Source organism: Vanessa atalanta, chromosome 2 (genome assembly GCF_905147765.1).
Source record: "Vanessa atalanta chromosome 2, ilVanAtal1.2, whole genome shotgun sequence".
Taxonomy (NCBI): Eukaryota; Metazoa; Arthropoda; class Insecta; order Lepidoptera; family Nymphalidae; genus Vanessa; species Vanessa atalanta.
Genome location: NC_061872.1, coordinates 14,462,276 through 14,477,175, shown reverse-complemented (window position 1 = coordinate 14,477,175; position 14,900 = coordinate 14,462,276). Strand labels below are relative to the sequence as shown.

Below are 14,900 nucleotides of genomic sequence, written 5' to 3'. Positions count from 1 at the left end.
TAAAGAATTATCAATTTTTAAATTTAAAAAAAAAACAGATGTGTTCTGGGACACCAGTTTGGAACGAAGTTCCTTCCGCTATGTTTTATGTATTATAACAACAATTTATAAATGCCGAGAAATAAATTGGTATAACAAATCTCATTTGAATTAACAGTAACAAAAATAACTTAAAATAATGTTTTTTTTAAACCTACATACGTACAATAGAAACAGAAAGAGAGAAAGACCAAGAGCGAGACGGGTCTTTACTGTGAGCCGCGTAAAATAACTTTGTTCAAAAATTGTAATTAAAGAGAGTTAGTAACTTTTTATATCGTGAAGCATTTGAAACTTAGGAATATAACGGTAACGCTCAGGTTAAAAGTAACAATGTAATTTTATTTTCAGCTTATGAGATATAACATAAAAATAAGAGAGAAACTGCTTATGCAGAAGAAAGTATCGAAATCAAAATCTTTATTCAATATAATAAACATTATGCATCAACCGCCGGTCCCGAAACAGAAACCTTAAAACTAGAACACCAACACGCAACACCATGTATACACGGTAAATGCCAAACATGGCATCCAAAACGTTACACGTTAGATTATTGATGGTTGCCAGACGAGAGCCTGATATTCCACAAATAATAATCTTTATTACTTTATAAATGTAAGAGGAAAACTAAGAATAAGATGGTAAATATAACATCACTAACACATCCGTACCCCACGTGACGTCTCCACTCGCTTACACACACACGCAAGCGGATATGCTGCGTATAGTATTGTGTAGCAATAAAATTGTATGATCGTAGCTATCCGATGAATAGTGAAATCTCATCCGAAGCGATGATTGGATTCGAGCTGCTCGTAAAATATCCAGATCAAATTAAAAAGGTAGTAAGCAAGTGATGTCGTGTTTTAATCAAAATTATATTAACTTGCTGGGCTAGTACAGTACATCGAATAAAATCTACAACTAAATCAAGTACAGCATAAGTAAACCCTTTAAATGTCCCAATACTGGTGGCTGACTAGTGTCACTACTCGAAGAGAAGACTATTGAAAAGATTATTGAAAAATACGCGTATGATAGATTTTCATCCGATACTTTCAAGTTTCCACGAAGTTTTCCCAAACCGCTGCGCAGAGGGTTTAACTCAAAACCTTCGTTTATGAGTCATGCAATTAATAAGTCTAGGTTTCATTACTGATACTAAGTTATATTTATTACTTTTTTCAAATAAACACGCAACAGATTCTAGTTAGTTATTATTTATACGCTTTTTTTATTTAGATATTATTTAATAATTAATATTCATTTACATATATTCTTAAATTATGTTATAAAAAAATAAAGCACTGAATATATTTAAAAATATATGATTCGTGTAACATAGTAATAACGAGTTTCTTGCCAATTATTTATGAAAAACATTTTACGTACTGAAACGGTGATAGTTTTAAATTTAATTCAAATAAAAAAAAAATTGATAAAGCTTTGTTGATTTCAGTTTTTTTTAGATTTTAATTCTCGATTTATATATCGATGAGTTATTCGAATAGATTCAAGAATATTTATCAAATTAAATTTAAACTACTTCGTTTGTGACTGTTTTGAATGATTATTCTCGATAGCTGTGGTTGCGAGCCACAGCTCTCTAGCTATTTTCCTGCATTTCGATGAAATCAATCGTATAACGCGCTCAGGCCGCTAATACGTAGTGAACCTACTCACAAAATCGATTTTCCACGTACACACTTCACAGAGACAATACCGTGCGGTCAGTGGAACTGGTCGCGGGTGTAACGCGGAATGTTCATCATTCCCAAACGATTTCATTGACAAATTACAAACAACCGCTGCCATGAACACAACGACACAAGTGCAATAATTCCCCCGAATCACAGGAACACATGTGACGGCGAAAATAAATGTCCACGCCATGTCTTGGCCGCGACACGCCGTGTACTTGGCAGCCGCTGACGTCCACGAATAGATGAACTGGCCATTGTAACACTTGCGATCGCGCATTCATCACTGTGACCGCTGAAACATCAGCCGCGAAATGCCATCTACACAATCGTTTAGAATATAATAACCAGTCACCGAGACGAGGATTTATAGGTGACCAAATGCTACAGTGCACCGTTGCGGCCGCACTAACTAACAATGACGAATACTAAATCTACGCGCGGCGGTAACGTATGATATTCTATATCGTATACAATGTACGCAGTTGAGTGAATTAGCGCGATTGTATACGAGCAAATGAGACTTAGATTAGATCTCACGGCTTGTATCGTGATGCTAATAGTGTTTCGTTGCCAACTATTATTTTAGCAGCACTCGAGATCGGAGCCGACAATTACTAGAAGGTTTTTTAACATCTGATCACCAACAAAACCTTGTTACGAATTCTGTTTTAAGCTAATTTAAAGCTAAAAATATAGCAAAACTTGAAGCCGTATAAATTAATGATCTTTCGATAGATATTATAAAAAAGTCGCTTTCCGTTTCCGTCTGTATCTCCGCTTTCTTCTTCTTAGCCACTCAACGGATTTTGATTCGATTTTCGCTAATAGAAAGAGCAATAAACGAATACACTGTTTTCTGTCTCGCGAGATTTTATCAAATAAATACAAGTACTTTCTTGTCAAGTGCATGCTCATTTTCTTTATTAATAAATTTCACCTGAATGAAGCCGGGCGGAACGCAAGTATATCGTATATATTAGTTGAGTTTAGAGGTTATGCACAAAGAAATGTTGATCAAAAAGGCCAATTCAGTCCGATCAGTATTAACGGCCCAGCGTCTCGACAATGCAAACAACAAAATCAGTACTCTTTTTTTTTTAACATTGAATTCGTACCATCGTTATTGATACAGATTTGATACAAATACGGGCACAATTTTGTTTTCACAAAATTCACAATAGGAATATTTTCTATTGGTAGGTGAAACAGCGGAAACTCCTAATAAACATGTAACATTTTTAACATTTTAACGGTTTTAAAAAAATATTTTCATTCTAAAATAGATATCTGTTTTATATAAGTATTTTTAGTTTTATCAACTAAAGTAGTTTATCTTTATATTTACAATAATCAGTAACGATGTAGTTGCTCTTTAATATAAGCTAAATGGTATTTCAGTTATTAATTATTATTCCCTTATTAATAAGCCATAGATCTCGAGGTCTTGGGTTCTAGCCCCGAGTCAAACCAAAACAGTACGATTTGCCGAACCCCCGGATCATGAAAGCCCCTCACTTTAGTGTTTACGCACAAACTTGTGCACTGTTTTATGTTCTGTTGTAACGCGTTCGGCTAGTCTTCCCAGAGTTTGGTCGCCCTGGTCGTTCAGACGGTCGACATCATCATCATCAATGCAAACTGCATAAAACATTATCATTATTAATGCACGTACCATTGTATCGCAATAAAATCAGCGGTACGAGATAATTATTATAAGCATTTTGGCATCGAGTTCGAGAACATAAAAGCGTTCTTATTTGCAGTAACACTTGATGTTCAAGACACTAATAAAAGGATTCTAATAGAGGGCAACGTCCGCTTAGAAATTTCATACAAAAAAAATAAAGTCGAAAGAAAGTCAGACAACTTTAAGCGGCTATAAATTTATTTATTTCTAAGACAGCGCAGAACCTTTAGTTATTTCATTATTGCTATATTATATGTTATTAAGATCGGGTAAGAGAAACGAACGATATATTAACATCGCTGGCTCGAGCGGACAACATTCTCTGATAATAATAATGTTGACAAAAACCCGTGTGTCCATATTTTTATTACTTAAATAGGGAATATTTGATTCTGTAGAATTTTCGGATGAGATTTTGAAACCTTGTTTTTTGTTTGGTGTCAAAGCTTTGCGCAAGCACGTCTAAGGTACCACTCACCATATTCTACTGCCAAGCAGCAATACTAAATTTTGTTGTGTTCTGTTTTGAAAAGTCGGTAATCCAATATAACTACAGGCACAGGGGACATAACATTCTAGTTAGGAACCTAAGTTAGTGGCGCATCGACGATGTCGGGAATTATTAATATTTGTAGTATTAAAAGGAGTGGAATTTTTACTTCAAATTTAAATAAGACTGACGGTATCACAAGTAAAAATATAATAAGAATTACTCAAATCAGATAATAAATGATGCAGATTAGTCAACTAACATAAAAAATATAACCGAATTGAGAACGTCCTTTTTTTAAAGTCGGTTAAAATTAATTTCAATTTACCACTACATTGTCTTTCGTAACAATATTTCTTAGTTTTGGGAAAATTATTAAAATAAACTGCAATAATAGGCTAAGTGTATACTTATATTGTATGTTGAATGTGAATATGTACACGTGCGCCATAACACAACTCGTATCCGCGGCCCGAAGACCGCGACCGTGGGGCGTTGGCGAGCGCCGCTTCTGTTTCGGAGCGTCGGCTAGTGGAGCAGATTTATGAGATTCGTTTGATAACAGATCCAAATAAATCTTAATACATTAAGTAGAAAAGATAATAACCATTATATTAATTTATTGAATGACAGAACGTTATCGCTAGTTGAGAATATAAAATAACGTTTTACAAATTGAATTTAGCTTATAGCAAAAATAAAATGATTTACGCAATAAATCAAAATTGCCTGCAAGTTTTACCTAGCAGAGACTTATATCGATTGTTTTCCTGTTATATTACCAGTTATTATTAAAATATACTCGCGTGGACCTTAACAAGTATATATTCAATGTCAAGCTGACCCACCGCAACATTTTAGAATGTAATTGAATTTGGTAGAAGGGCTTCGTGCATGCCCGTCTGCAGGTAACGCCCTATCGTCAGATATCAGATCAGTCTTAGTATTGTTGAGTACCTACCGGCACAGGGGTATAACATCTTAGTAACCAAGGTTGGTAGCGCATAATTGTGATAATGATAATAGGGAAAGGTTATTATTTCTTACTATAGGCGGTGCTGGTCACCAGCTACCATCAGTTGGTATGTTGCTAATTCAATTAAATTTAATTTACCAAGCCCCCCCCCCCCTTTTAGCTGAACCATCTAATACTAATTCAACAGTGTTTAATCATATATACAATAAAGTCTTGTGTTAAATAAAATGGATGGATGGATTAATGGATTTTAAACAAATTAAATAAATTTATTTATTGGCTTATTGGCTATTAAATTAACAATATACGTAGTTAAAATATTTCCTATAGAAACGATAATCTTGCCAAAAAACATTTAATGTCAGCGGAAGCTAGGCGTTTTAAGCTTATCCTAACTTCTCGTGTTCTATAGCTTACCTATTCTATGAAAATGTCTTGTTATTGTGAGCACACGTAATACTTTTGTAAATATATTATGATACAACCGCAAGCATTCCTATTTTATTAAAAACATCACGAAAGGGTCCGTCGAGCCCCAAGACTATAAATAGATCGGATAGCTATCTGTTGTAAAATGAAACCAGAGGCAATATCTGAAGCGGTCCGAAAGTTATTACATAATGCAATGGCCAAATATACTAGTCAAGCAATATCGATATCAGTTACTGATCAACCTTTCCTAACCACGTCCGGCGGAAATATTTCTTTCTGTCAGACGAAAAACTATAAACTTAAAATTATCTACGTATTTTAAAATTACATGTAATATTTTCCAAGATTAATCTTGAGTTCATTAGCATGAATAATTTGAATTAGACACTATTTCGGATTCAGAGCTCTAAAAGAGCGACATAAAACATTAGAACTAGTAATAAATTAAATACTGCGTTGATTTGACTATCACTCGAACCGGCATCTGTTTCCGCTGCTCTTAAGCACTGAATCCGTCACTCCCACTGATGTCGGACTGAGAACGTTTGCCATCCGTCACTAGCGAAGTTTCCTCCTTCGATACATTTTTTTAAATTATTTCTCCTCAGAGTTTGTGTCCGTGACATTTTTCGAGTGCTTGTTTTTTTGTTTCATTTTGCTCGACCTATATATCGCTCTATACTGTACTTTGAAATCAAATTATATACAAGACATATTTGTTTAGCATCAAAGAATTGATGTAGGATTTTTATAACTGAATTACCGAAACAAATTAATTTGTAAAAACATGCCTGTGTCGCAGCAAATTTGCTTGCACTCAACGTAATGTTGGGAGTGATGTCTTAACGCTGGCTTTCAGTAGCAGCAGCCTTTATTTTCAACATCTAAGATTTATTTTGATGAAGATACCGAACCGTTAGTTCAGCATTTGCATTTTATTTAGTAGATTTTATTTAAAATAAACATTTTTTATTTTTTATTGTTTGTATAATAAATCGTTTGTTAATTTTGCGGTAATCTAAAAACTCTTTGCTGAGCTCGCTTCTTTTGCCGCACATCAATTCATTTGTAGTTATGATTTTTCGTCGAATTCTGTATTCGTGTGATATTATGAGATCAGTTTGAGTGAGAAATGTAATATAGCTAAGATCAATAATGTGATATCTTGAAGTAATAAATTACTATAAGACGGCGCCTCAGTTCGGGCCCTCTTGCTATCAGTAGAAGAGTTTAAATAATACACCTCACCTCAGTTTTCTATCGATTCTCTTCGAAAGCGATCGGTGTACATCAGTCAAGACCGAGAGACGGAGTAATCTCGGCTACATCGTGTCCTTATCTCGCAGTGACGGATCACTCGGGGACTCGAGGCCGACGGTGCTATGTGATGACGAGTCGAGATTCATTCTGAAACAATGCTTGCTTGAAAACGAGTACGGATGTCTAAAAGTGTACGGTGACTCGAAACAGATGAAGATGAAACAAATAGCGTTGCTATCTTGAAAGAAATATGAAAGCTAGTAATCTCATTAATGTGAGAATTATTATATTTGTTGCAACTCCAGTCGCTCGCTACTTTGCAATAAGAAAACTAAGTCATCATTAAGAAATTTTATTGTTATTTGTTCGTTGCGATAACTTTTCTCAAAGTTATCTCAATCGATTATGATTACATTTTCATTTCCTATTTTCAGTAAAATCGTATCTGAAAAATGTTAATAGTTTTTGGCTTTATATCCCGTAGAAATGATCTTTAAGCATCTCTTAAATATTTTAAATTTGAAACGTTGAAGGGACATTTTTATATCTCAATCGTACAAGTATGAAATTAGAATTGAATAAGGATTTTAATAATTAATGCAGTGAGTGGGAAGGGCAGAACAGAGCAGATATAAATCTCACTGTGAAATATTGCATTCACGAGCGACCAATCATTCCCGGCAATTGTTTGATCGGATCCCGGCTGTCGATGAAACTTTTAAAATTCTTATTTAAGCTGCTCAATGTCAATTGTAATGTATATCTTGTCAGTACGCGCATATGGTTCACGAAACCAATATAATTGTCAGCTGACAAGTAACCCTTCAAGGGTTATTAATTCAGTTGATGTCAAACTGTAATATCACAATACACGCGTCTATCAAACACAATACTAATCATATAAATCAGATTTATTTTGAAGCGTTCAAAATAAATGTCATCAATTAGAAAGATATATATATATACCGTCAAGTAAGACATAAATATTAATAACACAGTGACGACTTATAACTCTTAATTATAAAAACCATGGAGTGTAGAGCTTGAGAATATATCAATCACCTAACGATGTGAAACTGTGCAGGCGCAATACTGAGCCCTATTATTATACAAATGCACCTTTACTAGGTACCTATAATCATGATACCTACCTATGTTATAAAGTAATGAGTACGTTTGTCAATAAAAATACTTCTCACTAGTATGTATGGTTCTGCTGTTCTAATATAAAACAATTTTATTGCTTATTATATCTCGTTTATTTGGAAAGCTTGCATTACAACAACAACCTACGAGGCGTAGCAGTGCCGTATAGCGAGTAACTAACGAGGATAAGCTAGTACTATAGAACAGCAAAGCGTGTAATACTATAATATCGTGTTATGTCTCTGCTTGTCTTGGATTAGTAATGAGCAAGGTGACAAAACAGACATAAATTAGGTTCACATCTCAGCTGACGTCTCACGGGAATATCGCGATGTGACGTATACTGTAACAACTTTAACAACACGAGCGAAACATATTAAAGCCGCTCGTAAACTAACGCATACATTTTATGATATTATAGAGCTTTACTGATCATACCAGACCACAACATGCAAATTGTTTTTAAATAATGTCCGCACAAATAAAACAAATGATGGCGTATCGTCAGCGCTTAGCGCAACGACATAATATGTAGTTATTTATGTTACTTATTTACTTATATGGCTGTAAGATTTTTATAGCTAAATTCTAAAACAAGGAAATTATCAATTTTACTCTTTTTTATTTGTATGCACATTCCTCAAAACTCCTCTGGAAATGGTTTTAATAAAGTAGACGTACCTCACTATAATATATACAGAACAGCATTATGTATACTCGCAACAATATTTATTATTTTTATAGATTCAGTGACAACCATAGCATTAGCACATTTAAGACAAACTTATTAAACAAAGTTTGCATCGCCGCAAAATTAATCAGATACGCTGCCACAGGCAATGTATTCGTTTCTATAATAAAATTACGCAGTGTATTTTAAAAAGTTAACGCAGGATATAATTATAATAATTAAATAACAGATACCTTTGCATCATCATGCAGTTGGACGATGTAAGTGTTTGTAAGAGCCTGAAATAATGCATGTTTTGATCTTGAAGATGAAGAGGCGGCTCCTCAATCTTCAACTTTATTAAATCGACTCGTTTAAATTTCCTTCTTTTTAGTACAACAAGGAAAATAAGTATCATTCTATATATTTTCGCGCTTAAAAAGCTCTCCATTTTTATATTTTCCGTGGATTAACGTGGCAAGCGCGGCAGCCTTAAGATTTCACTATACATTTTGTAAGTGCTCGCTACGGTAGGGAGCACTCGCCGAGGAGAACTGCATCGTAGCGTGCACGTTTAATTACACTCGTGTTCGTTAAACAGATATTAATTCGTTATTTTATAGAACAAAATACTCTTATCTTTTGCTACAGCCTTAAATCTATAATCTTAAGCTACAGCAGACTTAATAAGCTGCTTTATAAAGTTAATTATCTTTTTATACAAAGTTCTAGCAGCTTCGCCCCAGAGGTAATATCAACTTGCGAGCAGATTGTACGCAGCTGCACTGAAGACTAAATATAGAAAAGTTTTAACGTGATTTTGTATCAGATATATACTAGAAGATAAATATACAAAACACACTTTTTGGATAAACTGCATTATTCACTTAGCGTTAGGCCATTGTGCAAGTCAGTCTGGGGGGTACCACCCACTCATCGTATGTTCTATTAGCAGCAATATTTAGTATTGTTTTTATGAGCAGTGGTAACCACTTACCATCAGGTTTGCCCGACCGTTTTCCGATGTCAAGTGTTACAACTTGAAGTTATATAATATCAATAGTCGTTCAGCATACTGGCCGCAGAAAAGTTGACATCGCATCACGAGTCTGGTTTCCTGTAACGCGTCCAATTGATGCTGAATACATCGTCCCAGTTACAATCTACACTGTTAAAGACGAAGAGGTTGCTTGTTGCATTAGCCAGCCCAGACGTGACGCGCGTCCGCTCAGCTAGTACAACTATATACCGAACGGAATTCATATCTAATGGCTTTGTAAGTGGTTCTTCTTTATTTATTGACACTTAAAATAGAAGTCATTATTAGACCGTGGCCATTAGTGGGAATAAACAACCTGACTTAAAGGTGAGAGTAATTACGATTAAACTAGTTATATAAATATAAAATAAAAATATATTTATTCAAATATGATAAATTGTTGAGATTTATATAATTTTATTAAATAAAATAATCAAATGATCTACAAACAAATAAGTCACAGTCGTCAGATCGCCAGTATTAAATCTGATCGAAGCGCTGCCTGACGCGTGACTCGTCGCAGACTCCAATATCACGCCACCATGACCGCCACGTGACGCGTGACCACAAATATCAAATATCGAATTTCGTGTAAATATAAGTCCTAAGTCTAAGTCTAATTCGGGAATTACAATCACTATCAAATAGTATTGTAGTACGAAATAAACTTATTAAGGAGTCCACGTTAACGTATATTATATTTTAGAAATAAATTCAATTGTATTTCGATTAAATAGTGACATATAATACTTTTTTGAGTGTCTACTGAATTTCTTGCCGGTTTTTTCCAGTATAGATCTACATTTCTAGTCAAATGTGTACTCTGAGTTTCATCTATTAAAAGCAACAGAAACTTTATTTAGTCCAAAAATATACCGATACCGACAAATACAATAAAAATATCGTTCTACTAAATTATCGATTATGATTTAGCAAAGAATGGAATGGTCAGCACTTGGAAAGGAGACGGTATTTGCAGAATTCGCACTTGAAACTTTGTAACAGTACTCCGAAGTTTTTTAATTTTGTCAACTACAATCGCCCACGCACGATTAGTTCTCTTGGAAAACTCTTGTACGACATGTTTGTATCGTTGCGAGTATCGGGTATCTACTCGTCTATAACATCGATGGCTTAACTAAAATAATAACAACAGATTAATCTTGTATTCCTTTGTATTTTAAGAAAACTTCTCACTCAGTTTAAGATACTTCAGTTGTAATATTCATTATCGACTCACTCACTATTTCATCAATTCGTGACGCGTGTATTAATATTTTTTTAACATATAAATGATCATAAGCACTTTATTTATCACAATAAATAGAAGGGTGCCGCTGCTATGTAATTCGTATACGTTTTTATTAAGTCCTGCGAAAAAACCTTCATTCCATCTCACAGAAAGGAAATCCTTAGTTCGGTCAAAAGTCGATTATCAATAAGAAAATTCGATGAAATAAAATTATTCGCTCGAAATATCAAAAAAAAAGAATTATTATTTTCAATCATTCATTCATTTTAACCGGAAGAAGCCCACTGGTAGATAAAAGCCTCCCGGATCTCCACGACGGCCGGTCTTACGCTACTCGCATCCAGCTGTTACCCACGACCCTCCCCAGAGCGCCGGTCCGCCTTGTCCAACATAATTAAATAAATACCATCTCTACATCTTAAATTCAACATAAGAGACTGATTCTTGAATTACCATTCCCTTGCAGTATAGGGATATTAGATGATGACACACGAGATTAATATAACCCTTACGAGTATGTCTCTGCCCACTTACTCAGTATGGAATAGAAAAAGTTTCGCCGTTCACGTCCCACGTACGTTCACGTTAATAGAATTATTTCGTACGCGATGTCGACGACGGCTCTCCATTTTCCGGTTACTAGATTTGTCTGAGAACTGATATCGGAAACGGATATAAAGATAATTTAATAGCGTCGAGTTAAATGTTATGCTATAATAACTATGGCCCAACGGTTACAAGACGGGAGTCACAATCGATGACTCTGAGTTCAAGCTCCTGATGAAGTCATGTAATTTGTTGCGATTGATATTCCTTCCCTCGAAAGTGTGAGCAGGCCTTTGCCCAGCAGTGGGATAATAGCAGTTCTAAGCGTGTTAATGTAATGAAATGTTTTCAGGAACAGTCTTCGCTGATGGCTCAGCTGGATTGCTACGATACAACGTAAAGTGAGTATGAAATATTATTTATAATAATTCCTGTAACATAACTCCACCGTAACCATTAGTCTAATGGCTTGTTTATAAGCTGTAAACATGCTATATGTACGTGTAGTCTGGGAGCACATTACAAATAAGTTTGTTGAGTAGTTCTGCATAATAAGCCCTAGGTATGGGCCGGAGATAGGAATTTAACAGTGTTTTTCCTACTATGCCTCGGACAGCACGTAGCCGTTGTTTGGTCTTGAAATTTCTCCGGTGGTGTCGAGTCGCCGTCAAACCGTTATCATTATTTCTAATGATTGTAAATAAATAATGTAATGATATGGCCAAAAATATTTACTATATTCTACGGGAATTCTTTATATATTGATTTCAAAATAATTAAATGAAACCCAAGAACATTTCGATGCAATAAATACCGCAATAAGTTGAAAATAGTGGGGGCAAAAGTTTAAAAATATGCGTATTCTTTGTCCCGAATATTTCAAAAGTTAGCTTCAAACATACTTTATAATTGTTAAACATTGTTTGTGAACTTTCACAATTAGCTCTAATACGCATTCATGATTAAAGCAAGATTGTTTGTAGAACTTGAAATAGCGTTTGAAAGACAAATTCAATTTGCGCTATCTGGTCAGTCTGTAGTTACGCTCTGAGGCACACAATACTTACTGTACGTACATATTGTATTATATTCGCTAACTTTTAAAATGCTATATGCTAAACTCGTTTTAAAATGTCTAATTTTCAATTAAAAGCGAATGAGAGAAGCGTATATTAAAGATTAAAGTAAATGAATCGCAGGCTGGCCGGTGACGGTCGTGATCCAGCAATCACGTTCCCGAGTGACGCGGATTATTTTCAGATATCGAAATACGATTTCATTAAAATGAATAAACATTACAACTGACGCACTTCCTCTATACACGGAAGTGTCATTAAACCAAGCGCGAACCAGTAGTAGTTTAACTAACGAATAATAAATATAATACTATAATTTCTCATATATTATAATAGTGACAAAAAAACACTGAGTTATTCGTTAGTCTAGTTGTTTAACTTATAAGACCATAGATTATTATTTATATCTCACAGGGTAGACGGACCACAGACATTAGACCTCTAAGAAATATCGATCATTCCTCATATCACCAATGCGTTACAAACCTTGGAAACAAAGATGAATTGGCCCAGATGTCCAACCGAAAACAAGCAATCTAAGTATTGCTGTTTAGCGATAGAATATATGTATCAGTATATATCAGTGGGTGTTACCTACCCAGACGAGCCTGCATGAAGCCCTACCACTAAGTAAAGATTCCGAGAAAGATATAATCATTAAATTTAACTCTCGTAAGATAGGAACATGACGTCTCTGGCTGGGTAGCTGCTCTGTACGTCTGTTTTTAAATACCATAGAAACACAGGAGAGTAACATAAAGAAAAAGAACGATCAGCTGCGTTACGAGAATAGAGTTAAATGAACAGATAACATTGTTAACTAACTTAGGAAGGACGCTTTATAAAGTATCCAAAATACATTCTACGGAATAGTACTTTGAGCGTTTAAACTACTTCTTATTTCACGCCAAAGGAAAATTAAATCTACAATTTTACAATCATAGCGCGATCTTAGCCTTTATTGACAAAGGTTATACAATGTCATAGAATTAATTACTGAAAATTAGTAAATAAATAATATATACGTATATATAAGGGTGGACTGAAAATTTCAAAGGCCAGCATAGATTTTTGTTTTATTTTGATAGAATTACTTTTTGTTATTCAATATAGTTCCTTTCGAGGGCGATACAGCGATTGCAGCGGTCATACAATTTTCGATACCATTTTTTACTATGAGCTATTTAGCTTCAACATTGGCTTCAGTTTCGGCGATCACCTCTTCATCGGACCAAATTTTTAGAGCAAATTAAAATAGTACATACAGCGCGTTACGTCGAAGGTGCGCGTCATATTGTTTTGTAAGTAGCGATGCTTTTCAGCTACACTCGCTGTAAATTTAACCCCTTGACGTGACAAGCGCGAATTTCATTGTGTGTGCTGTATTTTAATTGCGTCGTTTCAACAGAGTCGGCGGTCGTGGTCACGAGCCATCAGCTCATTGCTCAGCCGAACTAAAGGAATTATTGCGATATAAGCCTAAACGCAATACGTAAAATATACATTTCTATAAATATCGCGAACCTTAAAGTGTACTACTTTATCGATGTATTTATATGCCGAACGATGTTCAAGTTTCCAAGATATAGGCTGATGAGTCTGACAGTTTATTGGCACTGGCCGTAACTTACACTATCAATATAATCACTTGATAAGGAGACCGAATAACGAAAGATATTCTATAAAAATTGCTTTCAAAATTTGGAGTGGGCGTACGTGGTCGGTATGTCGCAGTAATTGATGTCTCGATAGTGACACCCACGCGACACCACTGACATGCAGCTTTTGTTGGAGCCATCATTCAGTTATATGATGACATGAAACCTTAGAATTAGGTATCACATTAAAGAATTTATCAAAACATGCCGAGTAATAGTTACAGTTTTTCTAAGCAGTGCGTTTGAATGGTGCTTTCAGTAAGATTCATACCACTTAGTCAAAACCTAAACCAAAGAAACGATACATTTTTATCCCAAATAAAAGATAGCCTCATACTGAATTTTATCAAATACCATTACGCCATTTCATTCTGAAGAGGTGATTACATAAAGCGCTACAGGTCTGTCCCACAGGAAGCAGCATTTTTTTCAGAATAAATGTAGGTCAATCTCCGGTCTCAAACGCTTCATAAAAATTCACATGGATCCGTTATTACTACTACATAGAATAATATACTCATTCATGATAAGTTTAGTTTATTAGTAAGGATTATTCGTGTCATTTGGCCAGCCTTTGATTTGTCGTCTCGTAATTAACACCTCGGCGCCGGAGCGACGCCACAGGACCTAGGTCGGTCGTCCTAATTAAATATCAGATTCTCGATGGCATATTGGAACATATGACACCTAAACCCAACATTTGTGTTTATATTATCTCGTTATAAAATACATTTTAAGGATTCATGGTGAAGACTGAATATTCAAGAGAAAATAATTTCAGTAGCCGATGTTAACTTAATAAACATCCTATTTATGTATACTTATATGTATAACAATTATTGGTTAAATGCCATGTACCAAACTTTACGACAAAGTTGAATCCAAACATTCCATCTCAAGCATGTCCTGTCATAAATAATATG

General features: G+C 34.8%; 2 protein-coding genes across 2 annotated transcripts in view; one reads left to right on the top strand and one right to left on the bottom strand.

The window, feature by feature from the left end:
• The window catches only part of LOC125073408 (FMRFamide receptor-like), a 77,898-nt gene that overhangs the window by 23,532 nt on the left and 39,466 nt on the right, over window positions 1–14,900 (top strand). The window contains exon 2 of the mRNA XM_047684229.1: window positions 11,596–11,644. The gene's annotated coding sequence lies outside the window, so the exon portion shown is untranslated. The remainder of the gene's footprint in view (window positions 1–11,595; window positions 11,645–14,900) is intronic.
• LOC125069701 (chymotrypsin BII-like) overlaps window positions 1–14,900 on the bottom strand; it is a 139,194-nt gene that overhangs the window by 86,954 nt on the left and 37,340 nt on the right. The gene's annotated exons all lie outside the window — the stretch shown is intronic.